The following is a 20,382-nucleotide window of genomic DNA, read 5'->3' on the forward strand; positions in this document are numbered from 1 at the left end:
TGAGGATTTTTTGGTATAGCAGGGGTGGAGTTTTGCTTTTGTGTGTCTAGACTCTAGGCTGTCACTTGTCTGTAGTATTGGCACAGTTTTGTTGTGCCCGATACTGTACAGAAAGACAGTATTTACTTGGATGTTATGTAGCAGCTCTGGTTTTCTCCCGTGACTTAACATCACTGGTATAGTCTGTATTTTTAAAATTTATATGAGTACAGAGTACAGGGAATCCCCCCAAATAATTTTGATTTTAGTAAATTTGATGTCCATAAAAGAGCAGATTAGGATGACCCCTTTCCTATTCTCTTTAAGTGTTTGTGAATGGTGAGGGTTTATCCTGTTTCCTCAGACTTTGTGATTAAGCACATACATTTAGATGCAGTTCAGTTGAGAGATTCTGTTATGTTTTTGGCTAAACCAGTTTTCTATGGGGTATGAACTGTCTTTGAAATTGAATCTAAGACTTTTATCTCTGAATTACATCTCTTTTTTTTTCTTTTTTTTTTTTTAAATATTTATTTATTTATTATGTACACAATATTCTTTCTGTGTTTATGTCTGCAGGCCAGAAGAGGGCACCAGACCCCATTACAGATGGTTGTGAGCCACCATGTGGTTGCTGGGAATTGAACTCAGGACCTTTGGAAGAGCAGGCAATGCTCTTAACCTCTGAGCCATCTCTCCAGCCCATGAATTACATCTCTTAACACTAAAACTTTACCTGACATTTTTATAAGTATGCCATGTTGCATTCTTTAGCCGTATCACAGTTAGTAGTACTGACAGAAAGTAAGATTTATGGTAGAGGAAGAATTTTATGTCTGTTGAGAAAAGTATTGTTCCTGTAAGGCATGACAGACATATAAAAATGAAAGCATAATAACTTTGCTGTCTTAATTTTTAGGGGATGGGTCTTTGGGTCCATTTTCTATGAGAGAATAATAACCCAGTAATGGGCAGCTAAACTTCATGGCTTCTATTATTATTAATGGGCACCCAAACTTCATGACTGTTATTGTTGTTGTTGTTGTTATTGTTTGTTTTTGGAGATAGAGTCTCACTATGTAACCCTGGCTATGCTGGAACCTGATATGTAGACCAGTCTGACTCAGAGAGATACTTCTGCCTCTGCTTCCTGAGTGCTGGGATCCAACCAGGCCCAACTGTGTGCTGTTTAGCTATCAAATCAGCAAGCAGAGAAAACATCATACTGAGTGAGGTAACCCAGACCCAGAAAGACAATTATCATATGTACTCACTCATAAGTGGTTTTTAAATATAAAGCAAAGAAAACCATCCTACAAATCACAATCCCAGAGAACCTAGACAACAATGAGAACCCTAAGAGAGACAAACATGGATCTAATCTACATGGGAAGTAGAAAAAGACAAGATCTCCTGAGTATATTGGGGACATGGGGACCATGGGAGAGGGTTGACGGGGAGGGAAGAAACAGGGAGGAGAACAGAAAAAAAGGTAGAGTTTAATAAAAAAAAAAAAAAAAAACCAGCAAGCACTGCCTCCCTCAGCTGCTGTGGCCCTGTTCTTTTTTTTTTTTTTTTTTTTTTTAAAATATTTATTCATTTATTATGCATACAATATCTGCCTACATGTGTGCCTGCAGGCCAGAGAGGGCACCAGATCTCATTACAGATGGTTGTGAGCCACCATATGGTTGCTGGGAATTGAACTCAAGACCTTTGGAAGAGCAGGCAATGCTCTTAACCACTGAGCTATCTCTCCAGCCCCCTGTGGCCCTGTTCTTACTACCTTTCCCCAGCAGTCTTGCTCTCTAAGAGAGCTTCTTCCTCATTTTATGCTTTCTGATGTAAAACGTTGATTTCCTAGACCAGATCCTTAGGAAGATTCCCCACCCCCATCATTTTTGTGTTCTTGGTGGGAGCCTTGTATCACTCTTGTGAATTCCAGTTCATCCTTCCCAGACAGACTTTTTTTGGGGGTGGTGGCAGAGAGGGAGCTTTGTTACCTTTTTTCAGTGATCTTATGTCAGAGTTTGGATACCCTCAGTTCAGTTCTTTCCAGGCTGGCATCTGAACCCTTGTCTTGTTTCTTCAGTAATTTTGTCCTAGCTTTTGCCACTCCTTTGAAACCCAGGTTATTTCTCCATTTTAGTCAGTGGCAGCTCCAGTGATCCTGCTTATTTAGTTCTTACTGACATAAAGCCGATAATCTTTACACACATATGTAGTTGGTTGTTACCTTCACTACTCTTTACTCTTTGAATATTTTGACTTTTTTTTTTTTTTGGTAAGGGAAGACACCTGCAAACCAGCTCCCAAATAAATCATATACAGGAAGGCTTATTATTACTTATAAATGCCTGGCCTCAGCTTGTTTTGTTTATAGCCAGCTTATCTCATCTTAAATTATCCCATCTACCTTTTGCCTCTGAACTTTTTCCTTTCTTAATCTTACTTTCACTCTTACTCTTTGGCTGGCTGTGTGGCTTGGTAGCTGGCCCCTAGCGTTTTCCTCTCCTTGTTCTATCCTACTCTTTCTCCTCCTCCAGATTTCTCCTATTTATTATTTCTACCTGCCAGCCCCACCTATCCTTTCTCCTGCCTTGCTATTGGCTGTTCAGCTCTTTAGTAGCCTAATCAGATGTTTTAGACAATCACAGCAATAAAACTTCACAGAGTTAAAAAAAAATGCAGCATGAAAGCACCACATCTTTACATTGTTAAACAAATGTTCCAGAACATAAACAGATGTAATACACCTTAAAATAATATTCTACAACACACACCCAATTTTCAGTTTGCTTCTTTCTTTCTTCAGTATCCTCCTTTGAAAGTTTTTAATTTGCCCAATACCTGTAACTATTGTTGTCATACTAATACTGTGCTTTGGTTGTCATCTTAGATTCAGGAGTTGCTAAACCAGGAAGAAAGTATACAATTTGTTTATTCCATCTTTATTTTATAATCAAGAAATGGATGCTCAGGTTAGATGAAGTATCTTTATCTTTGATCATAACTGCTAGAAAGTAGCTGGTATGCCTTTGTGACCTCAGTAGCTAGGGCCTCTTCTCTGTTCAGAATTAAGAGCTTGTTTACAAAATGTGTTAAATTTTTACATTTTTCTATTTTATAGCCTATAGCAGAACTTAACTACCAGACTCTTTCTCCCCTTCTTGAAGAGAGTGTGTACTTTTGGACTCTTTAGCCTGTTATAAAAAGAGAAAACAAAAAAAACTACCAGGCATGTTTGAAGAGTTCATGCTTGGTTTATAGCTCCTGAGATCTTAGTTGTGAGTAGTTTCTGCTGCTTCTCATTTATGGAAAAATGGAGAAGGGTTAGCTTTTTTCAGCCCTCTTGTTGTATCAGTTTTCTCAGCCAGTATTCCTCATTCTTCCAATGTAGATCTTACTAGATCTTACTTTGTTTTTAATTAGTGTTTAGCATTATCATTGTGCTGATTAGTTTTTTTGTCTACTTGATGTAAGGTAGAGTCATCTGGGAAGAAGGAACATCCATTTAAAAATTGCCATCTAATTGACCTTTAAGCAATATTTGTGGCATTTTCTGGGTGGTACCACATCTGGGCATGTGGCCTTGGGTGGTATAAGACAGCAGGCTGAGCTGAGTGGGTGGTGGGTACACACCTTTAATCCTAGCACTCAGGAGAGGCAGATGCAAGTGGATCTCTGTGAATTGAGATCAGACTGGTCTACAAAGTGAGTTCCAGGACAGCCAGGGCAACACAGAGAAATCCTATCTCAATAAAGGGGGAAAAAAAGGAGGAAGGAAGCCGGTAGAGCAAGCCAGTAAGCAGAATTCTTCCATGGTCTCTGCTTCAGTTCTAACTTCCAGATTTGTGATAGCCTGTAAGTTAAAATAAACCTTTTCTCCCCAGATTGGTTTTAGTTGTGGTGTTTATCACAGCAATAGAAACTAAGTAGGACAGTTGTGACTGTCATATTATTTATAATTGTTAAGTGATAAATTTATATTTCTCTTAAATGACCTTTACACATTCCATGGAAATGGGTCTTTTTAATGCACTTGTCAGTGATTTGACATTAGATTCTGTTGTGTGCTCAGGTACACCATTTTCCTTTCTGAGGAACTTCTCATCCTGCAGTCTAGACCTCTTATCCTTGCTTGTGGACTGAGGTCTTGCTGTTCTTCCCCCGTCCTAACCTGGAAGTGTTTTTGTTGTTGTTGTTGTTGTTGTTGTGTTTTGTGTTGTTTTTTTTTTTGTCTTTTATACATGGGTGATTATATCCCTGGAGTCTTTGTTGTCTCTTGTTGCTCCCTCTCCTTTTGAGGAACATAGTCTGCAGTTGTTTTTCTGAGAAAACAAGCAAACCTCTTGAGGCTTGTCTTGCTTTATTTCTTTAGCTTCTATGTACTTAACTCTTGGGAGGGGAATGTAGAGCTGTTTGCATAATAGGTAAGCTCTTCACGACTGAGCTGCATCCCAGCCCTCTTAGTACTCTTTGTTTTTCAAGACAGGGTTTCTTTGTCCTGAAACTTGCTGTGTAGACCAGACTGGCCTTGAACTCAGAGATCCACCTGCCTCTGCCTCCTGGATACTGGATTAAAGATGAACACCAGCATGTCCAGCTTTCTATGTCCCCTCCCTCCCTCCCTCCCTCCCTCCCTCTTTCCTTCCTTCCTTCCTTCCTTCCTTCCTTCCTTCCTTCCTTCCTTCCTTCCTTCCTTCCCTCCTTCCCTCCTTCCCCCCCCTCCCCCCTCTTGCTTTGTTTTTTTTCAAGATAAGAGTTTTTCTGTGTAGCCCTAGTTGTCTTAGAATTCAATTTGTAGACCAAACTGACCTTGAACTCACAGAGATCCCTCTGCCTCTTGCTGGGATTAAAGCCCCGTGCCACTACTGCCTGGCTTCTGTGTACTCTTAAAACACACACACACACACACACACACACACACACACACACACACACACACAAATCCACAATGTTGGGAGCTGGAACAATGGCTCAGTGGTTAAGAACACTGATTGATCTTCCAGAGAACTCTAGTTCAAGTCCCAGCACTCACATGGCAGTTTGTGACTATAACTCCAGTTCTAGAAGATCTGACACTCTCATACAGACATCCGTGCAGGCAAAACACCAGTGCACATTAAAGGGGGGGGGAACCCCACAATGTTTATTTTTCAAAATTTATGTCCTTGTGCATGTGTTTCCCTGCATAAGTTTATGTACACCTTAGTCATGCTAGTGCCAGAAAAGGAAATTGGATCCCTGGAACTGGAGGTACAGGTAGCAGTGAACCTCATGTGGGGGCTAAGAACCAAATCCAGGTCTTTTGCAAGAAAGTGTACATTGTCTTAGCTGAACCATCTGTCTGACCCCTCTGTGTACACTCGAATGATACTTTAGGGATGTGCTTCTGAGTTGGATTTTGTTAGAATAGGGTGTTATAACAAAATGCTATAGCCTGAGCATTTAAAGAACAGGGATTTATTTACAGTTCTGCAGACTGTAAGTCAAGATCTGAGTTTTAGGCAATGCAGATTTCAGTTGAGAGCCCCCTTCTGATCTACAGACACTATATTTTGGTGTCCTTACTTGACTTTTCCTCAGAGAGCAATTATTCTGGTGCTCTTCCTATAAGGATACTGACCTTGTTGAACCATAGTTATCTGCATACTACTAAGATAACTGCTTGATCCATAAGACTTCATCAAAGAAGTTGAGAGCCATATGGGGGAAGGGACTGGGCTTTCCTTTCCCCAGCTTCTCATTCTTATATAAACCTGCCATTTGGCCATGCATTCTCTTTGGTCTCCTTGCCCCCTCTCCTTTCTCCTCTCTTCCCTTCTCCTATCCTATCCTCCTCTCTTTCTCTTCTCTTCCTCCCCCACCCTCCATGACCCAGCCTGAGTTGTTCCAGGTGCCTTTGGCTGAACTCTCCCTCATAGCTACCTTCAAACCTTTCTCCTCAACAATACCTAAGAGTGTTCATGCCCTCATTTTTTTCAGAGGTGTGCTTCTAGAACCTACTTCATTGTCTTTTTTTTTCCTTAAAAAATAATAAAATGCATTTAACAGAAATTAGCATATAGTGTCCCAACTGCCTTTAAGATAAGGTGAACCTATAGCTTTGGCTGGCCTGGAACTCAGTATGTAGACCAGGCTGGCCTTAAACTCAAAAGAGATTCACCTGCCTCTTCATATCTCCAGTACTGGGATTAAAGGTGTATACCACCATAGCCAGGTGTCTTAGCCTGTTTATAAGTATACTATTGATTGGTGGTGTGCTCATTTATAATGCTTGATCATCATTGCTGACCATCTGTGTGACTTATATCCTCTAGATCTTACTTACCATTCTTCCTCCTTCCTGTAGGCTCCTGGCCATTGCCATTCTCCTTTCCTACCAATTTTAACTGTCAGAGCCCTTTCTTCTTTGGTGATGTGATCCAATATTACCTGAAGCTGCAGACAGTACTTGCTCCTAGGTGTACTGCTTGTGCCTATCATTCATATCCATGATAACTTTAATTTCTAAATAAGGCAGTAAAGCGATAGCAAGAGTAACTTATTAGCAACAGAGCGTCCCTGCAGGGCTGACATCAAGGGCGAGAGGACACCAGCTTGGTGGCATTGTCTCTCATCAGCGCACCAAGCCCCACATAGCTGCTGCAGGCCCTGTTGGTCTGGAACTTGATACATAGACTAGGTTGCCTGTAACTTGCAGAGATCCTCCTGTTGTCTCCCAAGTTCTGAGAGTAAAGGCATGTACCCCCATGCTCCCCCAAAAGATTTTATGTTTTATGTGTGGGGGTGTTTTTTCTGCATGTAGTCTGTACACCAGGTGTGTTCCTGGTGCCTATAGAATCTAGAAGAGGGCATGAAATTCGCTGGAACTGGAGTTACAGACAGTTGTAAGCCATCACTTAAGTGCTAGGCACTGAACCTGTGTCCTCTGGAAGAAAAGCCGGTGCTCTTAATTGCTGAACCATTTCTCCAGCCTCTTTCTTTTCTTTTACAGCTGAATATAATTTTTGTATTTAGCTGTTGGTGGCCTCTGTTTGCACCACATGTTAGCTGTGGGAATAATGTGGCTGTGAACCTGGTTGTACAGATGTACCATTGAGACTGGTTCAGAGCTCCCTTTTATGAATTTAGTTTTATGCGTGTGGATGTTTTTCTAGACTATATATCTGTTCACCACCTGATGCCTGAGGAGGCCAGATCTTTGGTACTGGAGTTAACAGATGGTTTTGAGCCATTGAGTGTATGCTGGGAGTTGAACCTGAGTTTGTTGGAAGAAGAGTTAGTGCTCGTAACTGATGAGCCATCGTTCCAGTCCCCTCCCTCCGTTCCTCCCTTCCTTTCTTCATTTTTCCCCCCATGGAAGCACTCATGAAGCCTAGGCTAACCTTGCTATGTAGCTCAGATAATCAGGGACTTCTGATCTCCCCTCCCTTAAGTGATGATGGTATTACAGGAAGGCACCAACACACTGTTTATGCAATACTGGAGATAACCAAGGACATCATGGGGCTAGGCAAGCACTCTATTAACCAAGCTAAATCCCCAGCCCTTAACATTCTTTTGTATAGAACCTGAAGTGGAAATGTGGGGTTATCTGGTAATTCTTTTCTTATGTAGTTTGTTTTGTAAGTATTTTTAATTACTTTAAGGAGCCAACAGGCTATTTTCCAAAGTCCCTATAGTATTTCCCATTTCTCTCTGCAGTGCATGTAGATTTGATTTATCCATATCCTCACAGACTCTTTGAGTTTATTTTTTATTTTTTAAATTGTAACCATCCTAATGAGTATGGGTATTTTAGGGCAGCTTTGTATTGGATAGAGGTACCTAACAGATGCTAAACTCACTTCCTCTCCTTCTTCACCCAGCTTCTCACAGTTCTTTGGCTTTCTAGTGTGACTTTGAGGAAACCCAAAACTTCTTATCTTTTTGATTCTTTGTGAAAGCCCCAGGCTACTCTTCCTGGCTGGCTCATGAACTTTCAGTGATTTCAGTTTCTTCTGCTAGTCTCCTTCAGGAACTCTCTAATTTCTTTCCTTATTTTCTGTTCTCATTATCTTAAAGCCTTTCTATTCAGTTTTTAGTTTCCTCTCTGAGTCTTTAAATTTTGAAGCCACCCCCCCCCCCACCCCAGTGGCACTTGGTATTTAGTGAGACATTATCTTGATCTTTCTGGAGGTAGCAATGACTTTGTTGTTGTTGTTGTTGTTTGAGATAAGGTTTCTCTGTAGCTTTGGAGCCTGTCCTGGAACAGCAATGACTTTTTAAGTGTACATTGTATGTTTGTATCATTCTGTTTTCTTTTGCAATTTTCTGTCAACTGTGATATTCTTCACGCTAGGCTTTCAGTGAGTCCTGAAACTCTTGAGTGAATGCTCTAAGAGTGTCAACTATTCATATCTTCTTGCAGATTACATACTGATGAGTCACTAGAGAAATGGGTACTCTACAGTGAAGAAATCTTACTACCACCTTAGCTGATTAAGATCATCAACAGTATTGAGATAAGTTGACCTCATCTAGTTATCATTACTGCCAGAAATCTATACCCAGCATTCAAAATTGAAATGGAAGACAGAAAAAACCTTGTTTAAGGTTTTAAAAATATATTTAGATGATAGGAGACCTGGTTTCAATTGCGTGTGACTCTGACTTGAAGCATAGGCATTGTCATTGAGGTTACTGTTGAGCAGCTATGGTTCAGCAGTTCCTCACCTGTGTATATTCAGGGTTGTGCAAGAGAATAAACTCAGCAAATAGTTTCTGAAGGAGTTAAGGAGAGACTGGAGGGTCACTTCTGGTAGAGCTTGTATGTGAAATACTTGAGACCTAGGTTTCATCTTCAGTAGCATACCTGAATACATGCATAGGAGCTTGTTCAGTTGTTTTGTTGAAGTTTCTTGAACTACTTAAACGGAACTTCCTATTATTAAACATTTTATTTTGCTTTTACTTGCATGTGTGTGGGGGAGTATTTCGGTATGTGCACATAAGAATATAAGTGCCCTTAGAGGACAGAAGTAGTTGTCAGATCCCCTGGAGGTTAGAGTTAGAGGCAGTTGGGAACTATTTAACCTGGATATTGGGAACCAAACTTAGGCTCTTAACCATCGAACACCCCACCCCTGGGACACCAAACTTGAACTTTTATTTTAAGGTTAACAGATGAGAGTGGCTGATGGGCAACAGCTTCAGTGTTAGGCAGGGCTTATTAGTTAGGCATTATAGTGATCACTAGTCCTGCTCATTTGGTTAGTGAGCTCCAGTAAAATTTTAAGTCATTTTGTGTTCTCTTCCCACCCCATGATGGGGTGTGACCTTCCTTGTCCTGGCATTGGTTCTGTAGCTCTTTTAATTTTCATTTTGACTGAGGTAGGCTGTCTCAATTCAAAGAACGGTCTTTTAGCTTATGGGTATCTGCTCGTATGGAAGGAAAGGATGAGATTTAGGATCTCAGCATAATATTATTTGATCAATGTTTTCTTTCTTTCTGGCAGTCCTGATTTTACTGTCTTTTTGCTTGTAGATTGTGCTTTAGGGAGTAGACATGAACAAAAACAAAAGGCATTCTTTTGCTGCTGTTTTGTAGATCTATTTTCAGTGCACATTGATTGTTTCTCTTTACCCAGCAGTCTCAGTACTGTTCTGGCACACAGTTCTGTTCTTCTGGATCTTATTTCTTACTATTCTAACATTTTTAAATATACAAATTTTTTGGGTATTAAACACACACCTAGAGTTTCCCTTAATCAGTTTGTAATGTTAACTGTTATCTTGACAGACTCTAGAGTCATCTGGGAAACAGGTCTCTGGCCATACATGTGGGGATTATTTTGAGGTGGGAAGAAAGACCTGGCCATTGTGGATGGCACCACTCCCTGGTTGGGGTCCTGGACTGTGTAAGTGGAGAGAGGGAGCTGAGCAGCAGCAGCAGCAGCAGCAGCATCCATCACTCTCTGCTTCCTGATTGTGGATCCCATGTGAACAGCTGCTTCAGGCTCCTGTGGTCTTGACTCCCTCCCCCTGCTGGACGGTACCCAGGAACTGTGTGCTGAAGAAAGCCCTTCCTCCTTCCAGTTGATTTTGTTCACAGCAACAGGAAACAAAACAAAGACACAGTCTAAGTGAAAATCCGTAGGCCCTTTCTTTCTCGACGAGATAGATGATGCCCTAGTATCTGTAGACATTTTAGCTCAGTCTGGATTCACAGTGTGTAGACCCATCTCACTGTTGCTTCTGGTGTTTAAATAGGAAAGACTATAGGCACTGTGTTGATGATACTGCTGGGAACCTGTTAAGAGTGGACCTGGTATTTTGCTTGCAAGTGGGCAGACTAGGTGGTTATTGATGGAATTTAGAATTGATTGCAGATTAACTGGAGGGACTTGGAAATAGACAAATTTAGTGCCAATTTTTGTGTGTGTGTGTATATATATATATATATATATATATATATATATATATGATTTGAAGAGTATCTTAACTTAGTTTTTGTTGCTTTTTTGAGACAAGGTCTCTGTGTCATGTCCCCCCATCCCCCAGCTCCCTGACAGTCCGAGCTCAACATGTAGACCAGGCTGGCCATAAACTCACTCAGCTCCATCTGCCTCTGCCTTCTGAGTACTGGGATTAAAGGGTGTGCCACCACGTATAGCGAAGGGCTGTCTGGAACCTTAACAGAGAATGATAGCTGGAACTAGACTTAACCTTTAGTGGTGACAGGTTCTATGTCTACACACACACACACACACACACACACAGAGAGAGAGAGAGAGAGAGAGAGAGAGAGAGAGAGAGAGAGAGAGAGAAAGAAAGAAGAAGAAGAAGAAGAACAACAACAACAACAACTGGAGATTGAATTAGAGTACTCATTTGTGCTAGGCAAGCATTGTACTGAACTATACCCCTAGCAGTAATACAATTTTTATACTACCATATTAAGTTTGGCCTAAGGACTCTAGCAGTGTATAGTGGTGCATGCAGAATCTAGACGATCAGCAATGCTTTTCTGAGTGTGTGTTCAAAAAGCATTTAAATGGTGACATGCTTTGGTTTTAGCATTATTCTTCCTTCCCATTTTTTTAAACTTGGGTTTATTAAACGTTTTTGTCAATTCATTTTGTTTTAACATGCATTCAGTATAATGTCCATTTGTCTTGAGAAGGAAGTATTGCTCACAATGTGGCACAAGTTTAACTGAAATAAGGCATTGGGTAAGGAACATTTTTTGTAATGGCCTTATAGACTTCATTAATAATAAGTGTAGAGTTCCCAGGTTGTCTTTTTCTGCAGTATTAGGTAACAAGTGCTTTGTATAGTTGGTGTTCATTTTTTTCTACAGTTTGCTTAGTTGACATTAGAAACTATGACTTGGCAGACACATCAGTGACAATGCCCTATACAGAATCTAGTAAGTTCTCATTTAGACATATCAGGACATATGAAGGAGACTCTTCTAAATTGTGCCTACTGTCTTTTACATAGACACTCTCACTTATATACACACACAATTTTCTGTGTATGAGTTTTTTGCCAGTATGTATGCACTGTGTGTGGTGTGTGAAAAAACCAAAGAGTTCAGCAAATCCCCTAGAATTGGAGTTACAGACAGTTGTGTGTCACTGGGTGGGTATTGGGGATCAAATCAGGGTATCCTCTGCAAGAGCAGCTAGTGCTCTAAACTGCTGAGTCATCTTCCCAGTTTTTTGCTTAATATCTTATTAAAGTGCAGTGCTTTTGTAGTCAGCCTTCTGTGAATATCATTTCATAGATAGCAAGGACATGGTTCATCCTCACAGTGCTGTTGTGGCTTCTGTTATTTCTGTTAGGTTATTCTTCAGTGTGTAATAAAAACTAGACTATAGGATTATCTGGGTTTTTTTTCTGTGTTCACATAGAAAAACTTCAATTTGGGCTTTTTAATTCTCTAAGGTACAGCTCTGAGGGAATCAAGACCTTGAGCCAGTATTATTTTTAAGGGTAGCTGTCATCAGACCAAAACACAACACATGTGATTATCTGTTTTGTTTTTGTTTTTACAGGAATACTCTGTTTGATGCAGTATCCTCTCTTACTTCTGCTGATCTGCTGATGCGGTAAATTGGAAGATAGCTGTCACCAGGATAACCTGTAATGGGCAAGGAGCCACAGAGAAGAAAACATTTTTTTTAGTTTTAAACCTTGGTTTGAAAGGTAAGACTGTTAAGATCATCAGTGTTTCCTTCCTGGAATTCTTGCTCATGGGAAAGCAGTTATATGTTCTTTCTTGAAAGTAGAGATGGGGCAGCCAGTTTAGATAGTCCATCTTCACTGGGAACTGTGTAGTACAATGTCTTTTGGAAGTTAAACAGCAGCCAGTGTAGCTGGCTTTGCTTTATCTGCAGAGCTCAATGGGTTCCCTGTTTCCCATGGGGATTGAGCTAGTCACCAAGAAGCAGCCAGGCCTTGCAAGCTAGAGTAGTGTTCAGAGGAAGAGCATGAGACCTTAGGCCTAGACTGCCTGACCCTTGGGTGATCAGGCGGTGGGGGAGAGTTCATTTTGTACCAATGGCTTCTAACCAGACACCTTGCATTTTTTGAGTCCTAATTGCCCTAACTCTTTACTGGCACTTTTGATTGAAGATCAGAGATTGGTTTTATATACATAGTTGACTTTGGCTTAGTTGGCACTTTAGAGGAAATTCCACACGGGACCATTGTATCTCAGACTGAGCTTTTCATCTACATTTCAGATTTTCTGCTGACTACTCTTTGATGACTTCCCTTTGTATCTTCTGGTTGGCATTGTCTCCCAAGGCCTTTGTGACACTTGGAACTATATTGCTCCATTCATCTCTATTATAGCCGTGGAGCTGTGATGCCCTTTGATTCTGATGCTAGTGAATTGATCCCAAAGCATACAGACTGATGCTTTGCCTGTGACCTGCCACACACACCACCCCCCAAAGAAGGAGGTAGCCCCTGTACTTCCCTAATGGCATTTGTTCTCTGCCATTTTCTCCAGCTGTGTCTATATGTTATTGTCCTGTGACTTCTGTGTGGGCACTTCCTGTATGATTCCTTTAGCCTCTCCTCTCTTTGCTTAATCTGCATTTCATTTCATTTGGGTTTTTTGAAACAAGGTCTCTCTCTTGTTCTTGCCTCAAACTCTTAGTTATCATCCTTCTCTCATGTGCTGGGACTGTGCTCATTGCTTTGTGAATTTCTAGAGTATTTCATTAAATTAGTGTAATATTTGTTGGTTTTTTAAGTTGAGTTTTAAGTATTTTCTGAGCAAAGAGTTGTGAATGCTGTTTTATATGGTTTGTACTTTTTAAAAAATATTCTAAAATATGCATGTTTTATAGGCATGTATGTATGTGAACAATAATGTATGTATGGTGCCTTAAAAGGACAGAAGAGGGCATTGGATCCGCTGGAACTGTAGTTGTAGATGCTTGTGAAGTGCTGTGTTCTGGGAACTGAGCCTCGGTTCTCTAAAAGAGCAGACAGTGCTCTTAACCACTGAGCCATCTCTCCATCCTCTAGTTAGTACTTTTTGACTAACAAAATTCACTAGTAGTTTTTGGTAGGTTGAAGTATTTCTGGAGAGATTATTTCTGATAGTTTTTCATTGTCTTCTGTTTTTCTTTTTCTTTGTTAACAGAGAGTCCTTAGCTTTGGCAGTGTATAGAATGATTTATTTCCTTTGGTTAGTCTTTTTTTCTTTTTTTTTTTTTTTTTTTTTTTGGTTTTTTGAGACAGTATTTCTCAGTAGCAATGGAGCTAGTCCTGGAACTTGCTCTGTAGACCAGGCTGGCCTTGAACTCACAGAGATTCGCCTGCCACGCCTCCTGAGTGCTGGAATTAAAGGTTTGTGCCCCTACTGCCCAGCTAGTCTTTTTTTCTTTATCATTTCTGCTCACCAACATGCTGTCCTATATTGGGATGAGGAAACATAAGAAAAGTTAGCTGTTTCTAATGGTCGTGGAGTCATTGGCAAGTGGCTAAAGAGAATTCTTAGAATGCAACTACGTAAACTTATGTTATAACAGACCAGTTAGAAAATAGTTGTGGTTTTGCAGACAAAGCCAGAATGCCAAAAAGAATGTTAGGCAGATCCTTATGACAAAAGGGGTAAATGTTTAGACTTCCATTGATGAGATTAAAAATGTAACAGTTGTGTAGTGATGACGGCCGGCTTGTTGGGGTATCTGTCCCGCCCAGTAACCCACAGCCGGCAAGTCCCAGAGAAAATCAATCACACAGAGATCTCTATAAGTTATAAAGCTGATTGGCCCATTAGGTCAGGCTACTTATTAGTTCTTATGACTTATCTTAACCCATTATTCTGATCTATGTTAGCCATACGGCTTGGTACCTTTTCCAGCTATCAGCTCACATGGTGTGTCTTCGGTGGTCTGGGCAGGAATGGTGGAGGGACTCCCTCCTTCCTGGAATACTCCTATTCACATCGCCCCGCCTCTACTTCCTGTCTGGTTGACCTGCCTATGCTTTCTGCCTGGCCAGTCAGCGTTTTATTAAAATACATGATTGACAGAATACAGATAATTCTCCCACACCACAGTTATGTTTTGTTTTCTCTGATTCAGATTTGTCTATGGAGGGAACTGATTTTTTTTTCCTAGGGTGTAATACTTCACCTAATAGTTCTCAAAGTCAGAACTGCCCTCTCAGCTATCTCAAATCAATCTCTCTCTTGTTAATGTTGATCAGTGACATTACATATTTCATCTTTGAAATTGTGTGTGTACCTGGGGATAGAACTCTGACTGTCAGGTTGGTGGTAAGTGCCCTCAGCATCTCATGGCCTCAGAGTTTCCTTTTATGTAGACAAGTGTTGTTGCAGCTGACTTCAGTTGAGTGTGTTCAGACAGTATTTGGATGGTGTGTGTTGAGTTCTAATAGATCTTTTGATGCTGTCAGTTGTCATTACATTGTAAATTCCCAACTGAAGACTGAAGTGAGAGAGAGCTCCTTACCGTAACAGTCAGATGACTTTTCAAAATTGGAAACTTCCTTTGCTCTTGTGCCGGAATCTAAAAATATTACTTCACTGTGATTTGAGCTTAGAAAATTAATCTATCGTGTTTTTATTTGGCAGACACACTTCTCATGTAACTTATAATATCACACAGAAGGCATCTAGAACAGCTTACTTCTCCCTGTGATGAACGTAGCTAGGGAATGACTTTGGAGTATGAGGTCCCCGGATCACTTGCTGTGTAATCATAATCTCCATAGCCATTACTCTGTGGTAGAACAAGTCATGAACTAATGACATATGTTACAACAAGAACATGTACCTCACTGTGAAAACACCTGTGACAGCTTAAACATGTCCAGTGCCTGCTGACGAGTGGTAGGAGAATGGCCATAGTTTGAATTAACTCACATTTTTAGAAATTCAATAAATTTGCACTACTAAACCTTTTTTGTATCTCATGCATCATTTTGTCTGTTTTTTGTTGTTTTGTTTTTAAGCTGTAGATGTTGAATTGTAGCATGCACAGCAGGTTGTTTTAGGTGATTTGAAAAATATCCTACCTATGGCTGTTTCACGAAGACTGTTAGGCTAAAACCTCAAAAAGCATCGGATTTGTGACAAAAACAGTAGCAGTCTTTTCACCTTTCTCATTCCCCATGGACTTGGACCTGCTTGCTTAACTAACTCTGTTCACTTCTGGTATCTTCATTGTCTTGTGTATTTTAAGTCCATTCCACTTTGGTTATAACAAGGAGGTTGGCTCTGTTGCATGCATTCCTCCTCCTCCCTTTATCTTCCAACAGTTAAAACACACCTTTTAATTGAGATCAGTATTAAATGTGGGTATACTTAGGCTAATGATTCCTAAAAGCTATGACCTATTTGCAGAATTTTTCAGCATAGTCAGATACATCTAGCAGCCTGTCTGCCCTTCTCATTGTGATACATCCAGTCTAGAACCCCTTGCCTTTTGCCCTCCTCTGGATACTGTGCCTTCCTCTCTTTTGTGTGGCATCTTGGCTTCTGGTTTCTTGTGTGTTTGCCTTGTTTTGTGAAGCACACTTTGAGTTCTTTTCTGTCCTCCACAGGGACTTCAGGGACATGATGCACATACATGAAGATGGAGTTTTAAGAATTAGGGCTTGGAATAGTCTTGGAATATAGTCCAGTGTTAGAGTGCTTATCTAGCATGCCAAAGACCCTAGGTTCATTTCCCACCCCACCCCCAATAAGAGAAGAAGGGAAAACTCTATGAGCATGTTATACTAAAACCTGTTTTATTTGAATACTAGACTTCCCAAATGTTTGTTTTCTGTCTTTTCGTTCGTTTCCTGTCATTTCTTATTCTTTATGCCTTTATGTTTCACTAAAGTTGCCATAGGAGAGAAGGATTATATGGGACCAATGCCATTAAGCCTGTGAGAAGCTGCAGAACCTTCCTGTTTTTACTTTCTGGGGTTCCATGTCATCAATGTATATCTATAACTTGTACCATTTACATCAAAACAGTTTTGATAGGCACTGTGATTATCATGTAGTACAGCCTTCTTTCAGAATGGAAGCTGCCCTTGCAGATATGCACAACGGGTATGTAGCTGCAGTCAGTTCTCTCTGCCTATTGTTTGAGTTCCAGGAATCAAATTTAGGTTGTCAGGCTTGATAGATAGCAAGTGCTTTTACCCCACTAAGCCACTGCACACTCATTTGTTGTTTGAAAGAATAGCCCTACTAGTTACCACCGTGCCTCTTGTTGTCTGGATGCATGGTGCTTCCTTTCTCCTGCGTGGCTTATCATCTGTTGATGCCAGGAGTCCTGCTTGGTGGATTAGAGGTTTGGAGAGCCTTGGATATTTGGGTGGATATTTCTTCCTCTCCTGCTTCTGTTCACCCCTCTTCTGGTGTTTGCAGCTTTCCTTCCCTCCAGAATAGACCATACCATTTTCCTAGGTCTTTGTTCCTTTTTTCTCTCAAAAGCTTCTGGGAGAACCTTGCTCCTAATTTGTCATTGTCTTACTTACCCTTTTCCTTGCCATTCAAGCCTCACTTTAAAACAAAGCCAAGAGCCTCCTATTCCTTGAGTGCTCTTAACTGCTGAACCATTTCTTTAGCCACCTACTCCTCAGACTATATTATTATTATATATGTTTGTTGATTTTACCTGCATATATGTTTGTACACCTCATGTATACCTGGTAACTGCATAGACCAGAAGAGGGCATCAAAACCGTTGGAACTAGAATTACAGACAGTTGTGAGCCCCCATGTGGGTGCTGGAAATTGACCCCAAGTTCTCTGGAAGAGCAGCCAGTGCTCTTAACCGCTAAGTCATCTCTCCAGCTTCTGGGCTTTGACATTTTTAGCATAAAAGTGACCTGGATGATGAGACTTTCTGCTGCATTGTTCTCAGCATTGCAGCAGCACATTTGGACCATGTTATGTGGAAGCATCTGCTCTTTGAGCATTGTGTTTCTCAGGTGGCTAAGAATTCCACAGGTAAGCATTAAGTCTGTCATTGATACCAAAGTGCAATCAGGAATGAAAAGGGGAAACTAGGTAGGTTTTGACGAGGTAGAAATTTGTTAGCAATGAAGGAGGCATGGTAATAAGGAGAAACTTTTAAGTTTTGCTTTTCAGAGTTGAGCCATTGCAGAATCTTCTCTGGAATGATCCCTTTTGGTTCAAACTCAGTTCTCCTCCCTCTCTGTATTGCTACAGAGAAGTATTACTCAGCTTCAGTGTGTCCACTCCCACTCACTAGTGTTGCTGAAAGCCAGAAAAGTACTTTGTGTGGTCCCTGCTGTCGATGATGAGATGTCAGTTTTTCTTGGTTAAAACTCATTGATCTCTCTGGTTTTACAGCAAACCTGAGCATGTTATGGATTCATACTGAACCCTTCAAGGTCTGGCCTGGCATTGTCTTTTCTTTTTCTGCCTTTTGGTCCTTCTGGCCTGCTTGACCTGCTTTCCTGCTGTAAGGTTGCTGAAGTCTTGTGGGTCTCCTGTCTCTATCTTTGCAGTTAGATCTGAAGTGCCTCTTTTCTCTCCTAGACACTTATCCTCTAGCCTCCCTTTTTCCTGAGACAGGGTCTCACTCCGTATTTCAGGCTGTCCTTGAATTTGAACCTTGACCTCCTGAGTGGGGTTATAGGCCTATATCACCATGCCTGGTCCCATTCCTTTGAGGCGTACTTATATAATGGAGTTCCATGTCCAGGTATCCTTGCTGTGGAACAAATTTGGAGGTTTTGCTTCCTTTGTTTGTTAAGACTTTCTCTGTGTCTTATAATTTTCAATCAGTTGGCACCATTTGGATTATTCCTGTATTATTGATACAGTACAAATTAACATTTAAGAAGTTTCATGGATTTAATTCCTTTATCTCCTTTTTCAAAAAAAAAAAAAGGGAAGGATATCAACAATGTTCTGGGATACCTGGATGTGACAAAGCTGATTGTTTTTGACACCTCTGAAGAAATGTTGGAGCCAATAATAGCAACAAGCTATGATTTCTGCTTTCTCTAAGGAAATGCCTTCTGCTACTTCCTGTAATTGGGCTCTCAGGAGGTGAAAGTAGGACAATATGGAGTTTGAAGTTAGCCTGGCCTATGTCTCCAGATTCTTGTCTCATGAACAAACAACAAAAAAATCACTGATGTGGGATTCCCCTCTGTATGCTGTGAATACCATTGTTGAATAAAGAAACTGCCTTGGCCTGTTGATAGGGCAGAACTTAGGTAAGCAGAGAAAGCTAAACTGAATGCTGGGAGAAAGGCAGAGTCAGAGGGGAAGCCATGGAGCTGCCACCAAAGACAGACACTGGGAAATTTACCCAGTAAGCCATTGCCACATGGCGATACATAGATTAATGGAGATAGGTTAAATTAATTAAGATGTAAGAGTTAGCCAATAAGAAGCTAGAGCTAATGGGCCAAGCAGTAATTTAATTAATACAGTTTCTGTGTGATTATTTCGGTTCTGGGCAGCCGGGACGAACAAGAGGCCTGGTACTACAAACCACCATTGTATTGACTCTAATGTCATGTAGGTAAGATTGCTGGTCCTCCTGCCTCTACCTTCTAAATGCCAGGATTACAGGTGTGCCTTATTGTGCCTTGCCTCCATTGACTTTATATGGAAAAAATTGACTAACTTTGGCTGTGGAAAGATTGGAGGGACTATTTCAGTACTACAAGAGGAATTTTGGTCTGTCACTGCAACAGCCTTTTTCGTTTGCTTGCTTTTTGGTTTTTCAAGACAGGGTTTCACTGTGTTGTGTAGTTCCAACTGTCCTGGATCTCACTCTGTAGGCCCGGCTGGCCTTAAAACTCACAGAGATCCATTTGCCTCTGCCTCCCGAGTGTTGGGATCAGAGGTATTGCACCTCCACCTCCTGGCAACTGCAACAATCTTAAATGAGGCAGAGTCTCATTGCACAGCACAGTAGAGTAGGTAACATGTGGATCTTGAGAATTTCAAATTGAGAAGCCCAGATTTTATGTGCTATAGGTGTAAAGTACATGTTGAATTTCCATAGGCTTTCTGCTTTACTTTTGTGTGTGCATATGTGTGGTTGTGTGAGGACAATCTCAGGTGTCATTCCCCAGGAATCACCTTGTTTGGGGACAGGGTTTCTTGCTGCTTTGATGCTTGCTGATTAGCCTAGGTTGGCGGACTGGCAAGCTCCTTGGGGTCGCCTTTTCTAGCCCCTCAGTACTGGGATTATAAGCACATACCATTGGCCCCTTGGATCCAATTCAGGTCTTCATGCTTGTGTAGCAAGCAAACCTTATTTTTCTGATGTGGCTACTAAAAACTTTACACTTAGATGTGGCTCACATGGTGTTTGTATTAGGTAGGTCACTTGGTATCTAGGAGCCTCCTGGGAGGATTGAAAGGAGACTTGGGATATATAGGAATGGGTTTGAAATTGGGGCATTGTGTGCTTCCATGCTTTTGAATGCATTTAATTGGTGTTTTAAAATATTCCCTTCATAACACTCTTGAAATAATATTAAAAAGTTTCAGACACATTTTGTTTGGTGAGGCTTTTCCCATTTGTTACTTGGACAGAAGAAGCTGCTCCTATTTCTGTACTGTTGGTGTGCTGTGCTCCACATGCTTAGGTAATTACAACCACTGAAATGGGAGTTGTCCTGGCAATGTTTACTGCAAGCCCAGTGGATTTGCTCTGGTGTTCCCTTTGGACTTGAAATTGTGTGGAGCTTCTTCTAAAATTATATATAGACAAATTTGTGTCTATAAAACATGGACTGGCATGTTACTTTGTTGTAAGTAGAGTTTTCTTGACATGGCAGTATTCCCAAATAACCACACAAAAAGTTAATTGTTTTAATTGTTTTAATGCTTGGCCAGTAGCTCAGGCTTATTAATAACTAGCATTTAAGTCACTA

The 20,382-nt window shown here is 40.8% G+C and overlaps 1 protein-coding gene across 24 annotated transcripts in view; it reads left to right on the plus strand.

Moving 5' to 3' along the window:
• Positions 1 to 20,382, plus strand: part of Ppp6r3 (protein phosphatase 6 regulatory subunit 3) — a 131,543-nt gene that overhangs the window by 25,904 nt on the left and 85,257 nt on the right. For all 24 annotated transcript variants that reach the window (XM_085693449.2, XM_085693451.2, XM_085693452.2 and 21 more), the window contains exon 2: positions 12,027 to 12,177. The gene's annotated coding sequence lies outside the window, so the exon portion shown is untranslated. The remainder of the gene's footprint in view (positions 1 to 12,026; positions 12,178 to 20,382) is intronic.

Source organism: Myodes glareolus, chromosome 7 (assembly GCF_982192425.1).
Source record: "Myodes glareolus chromosome 7, mMyoGla1.1, whole genome shotgun sequence".
Classification (NCBI taxonomy): domain Eukaryota; kingdom Metazoa; phylum Chordata; class Mammalia; order Rodentia; family Cricetidae; genus Myodes; species Myodes glareolus.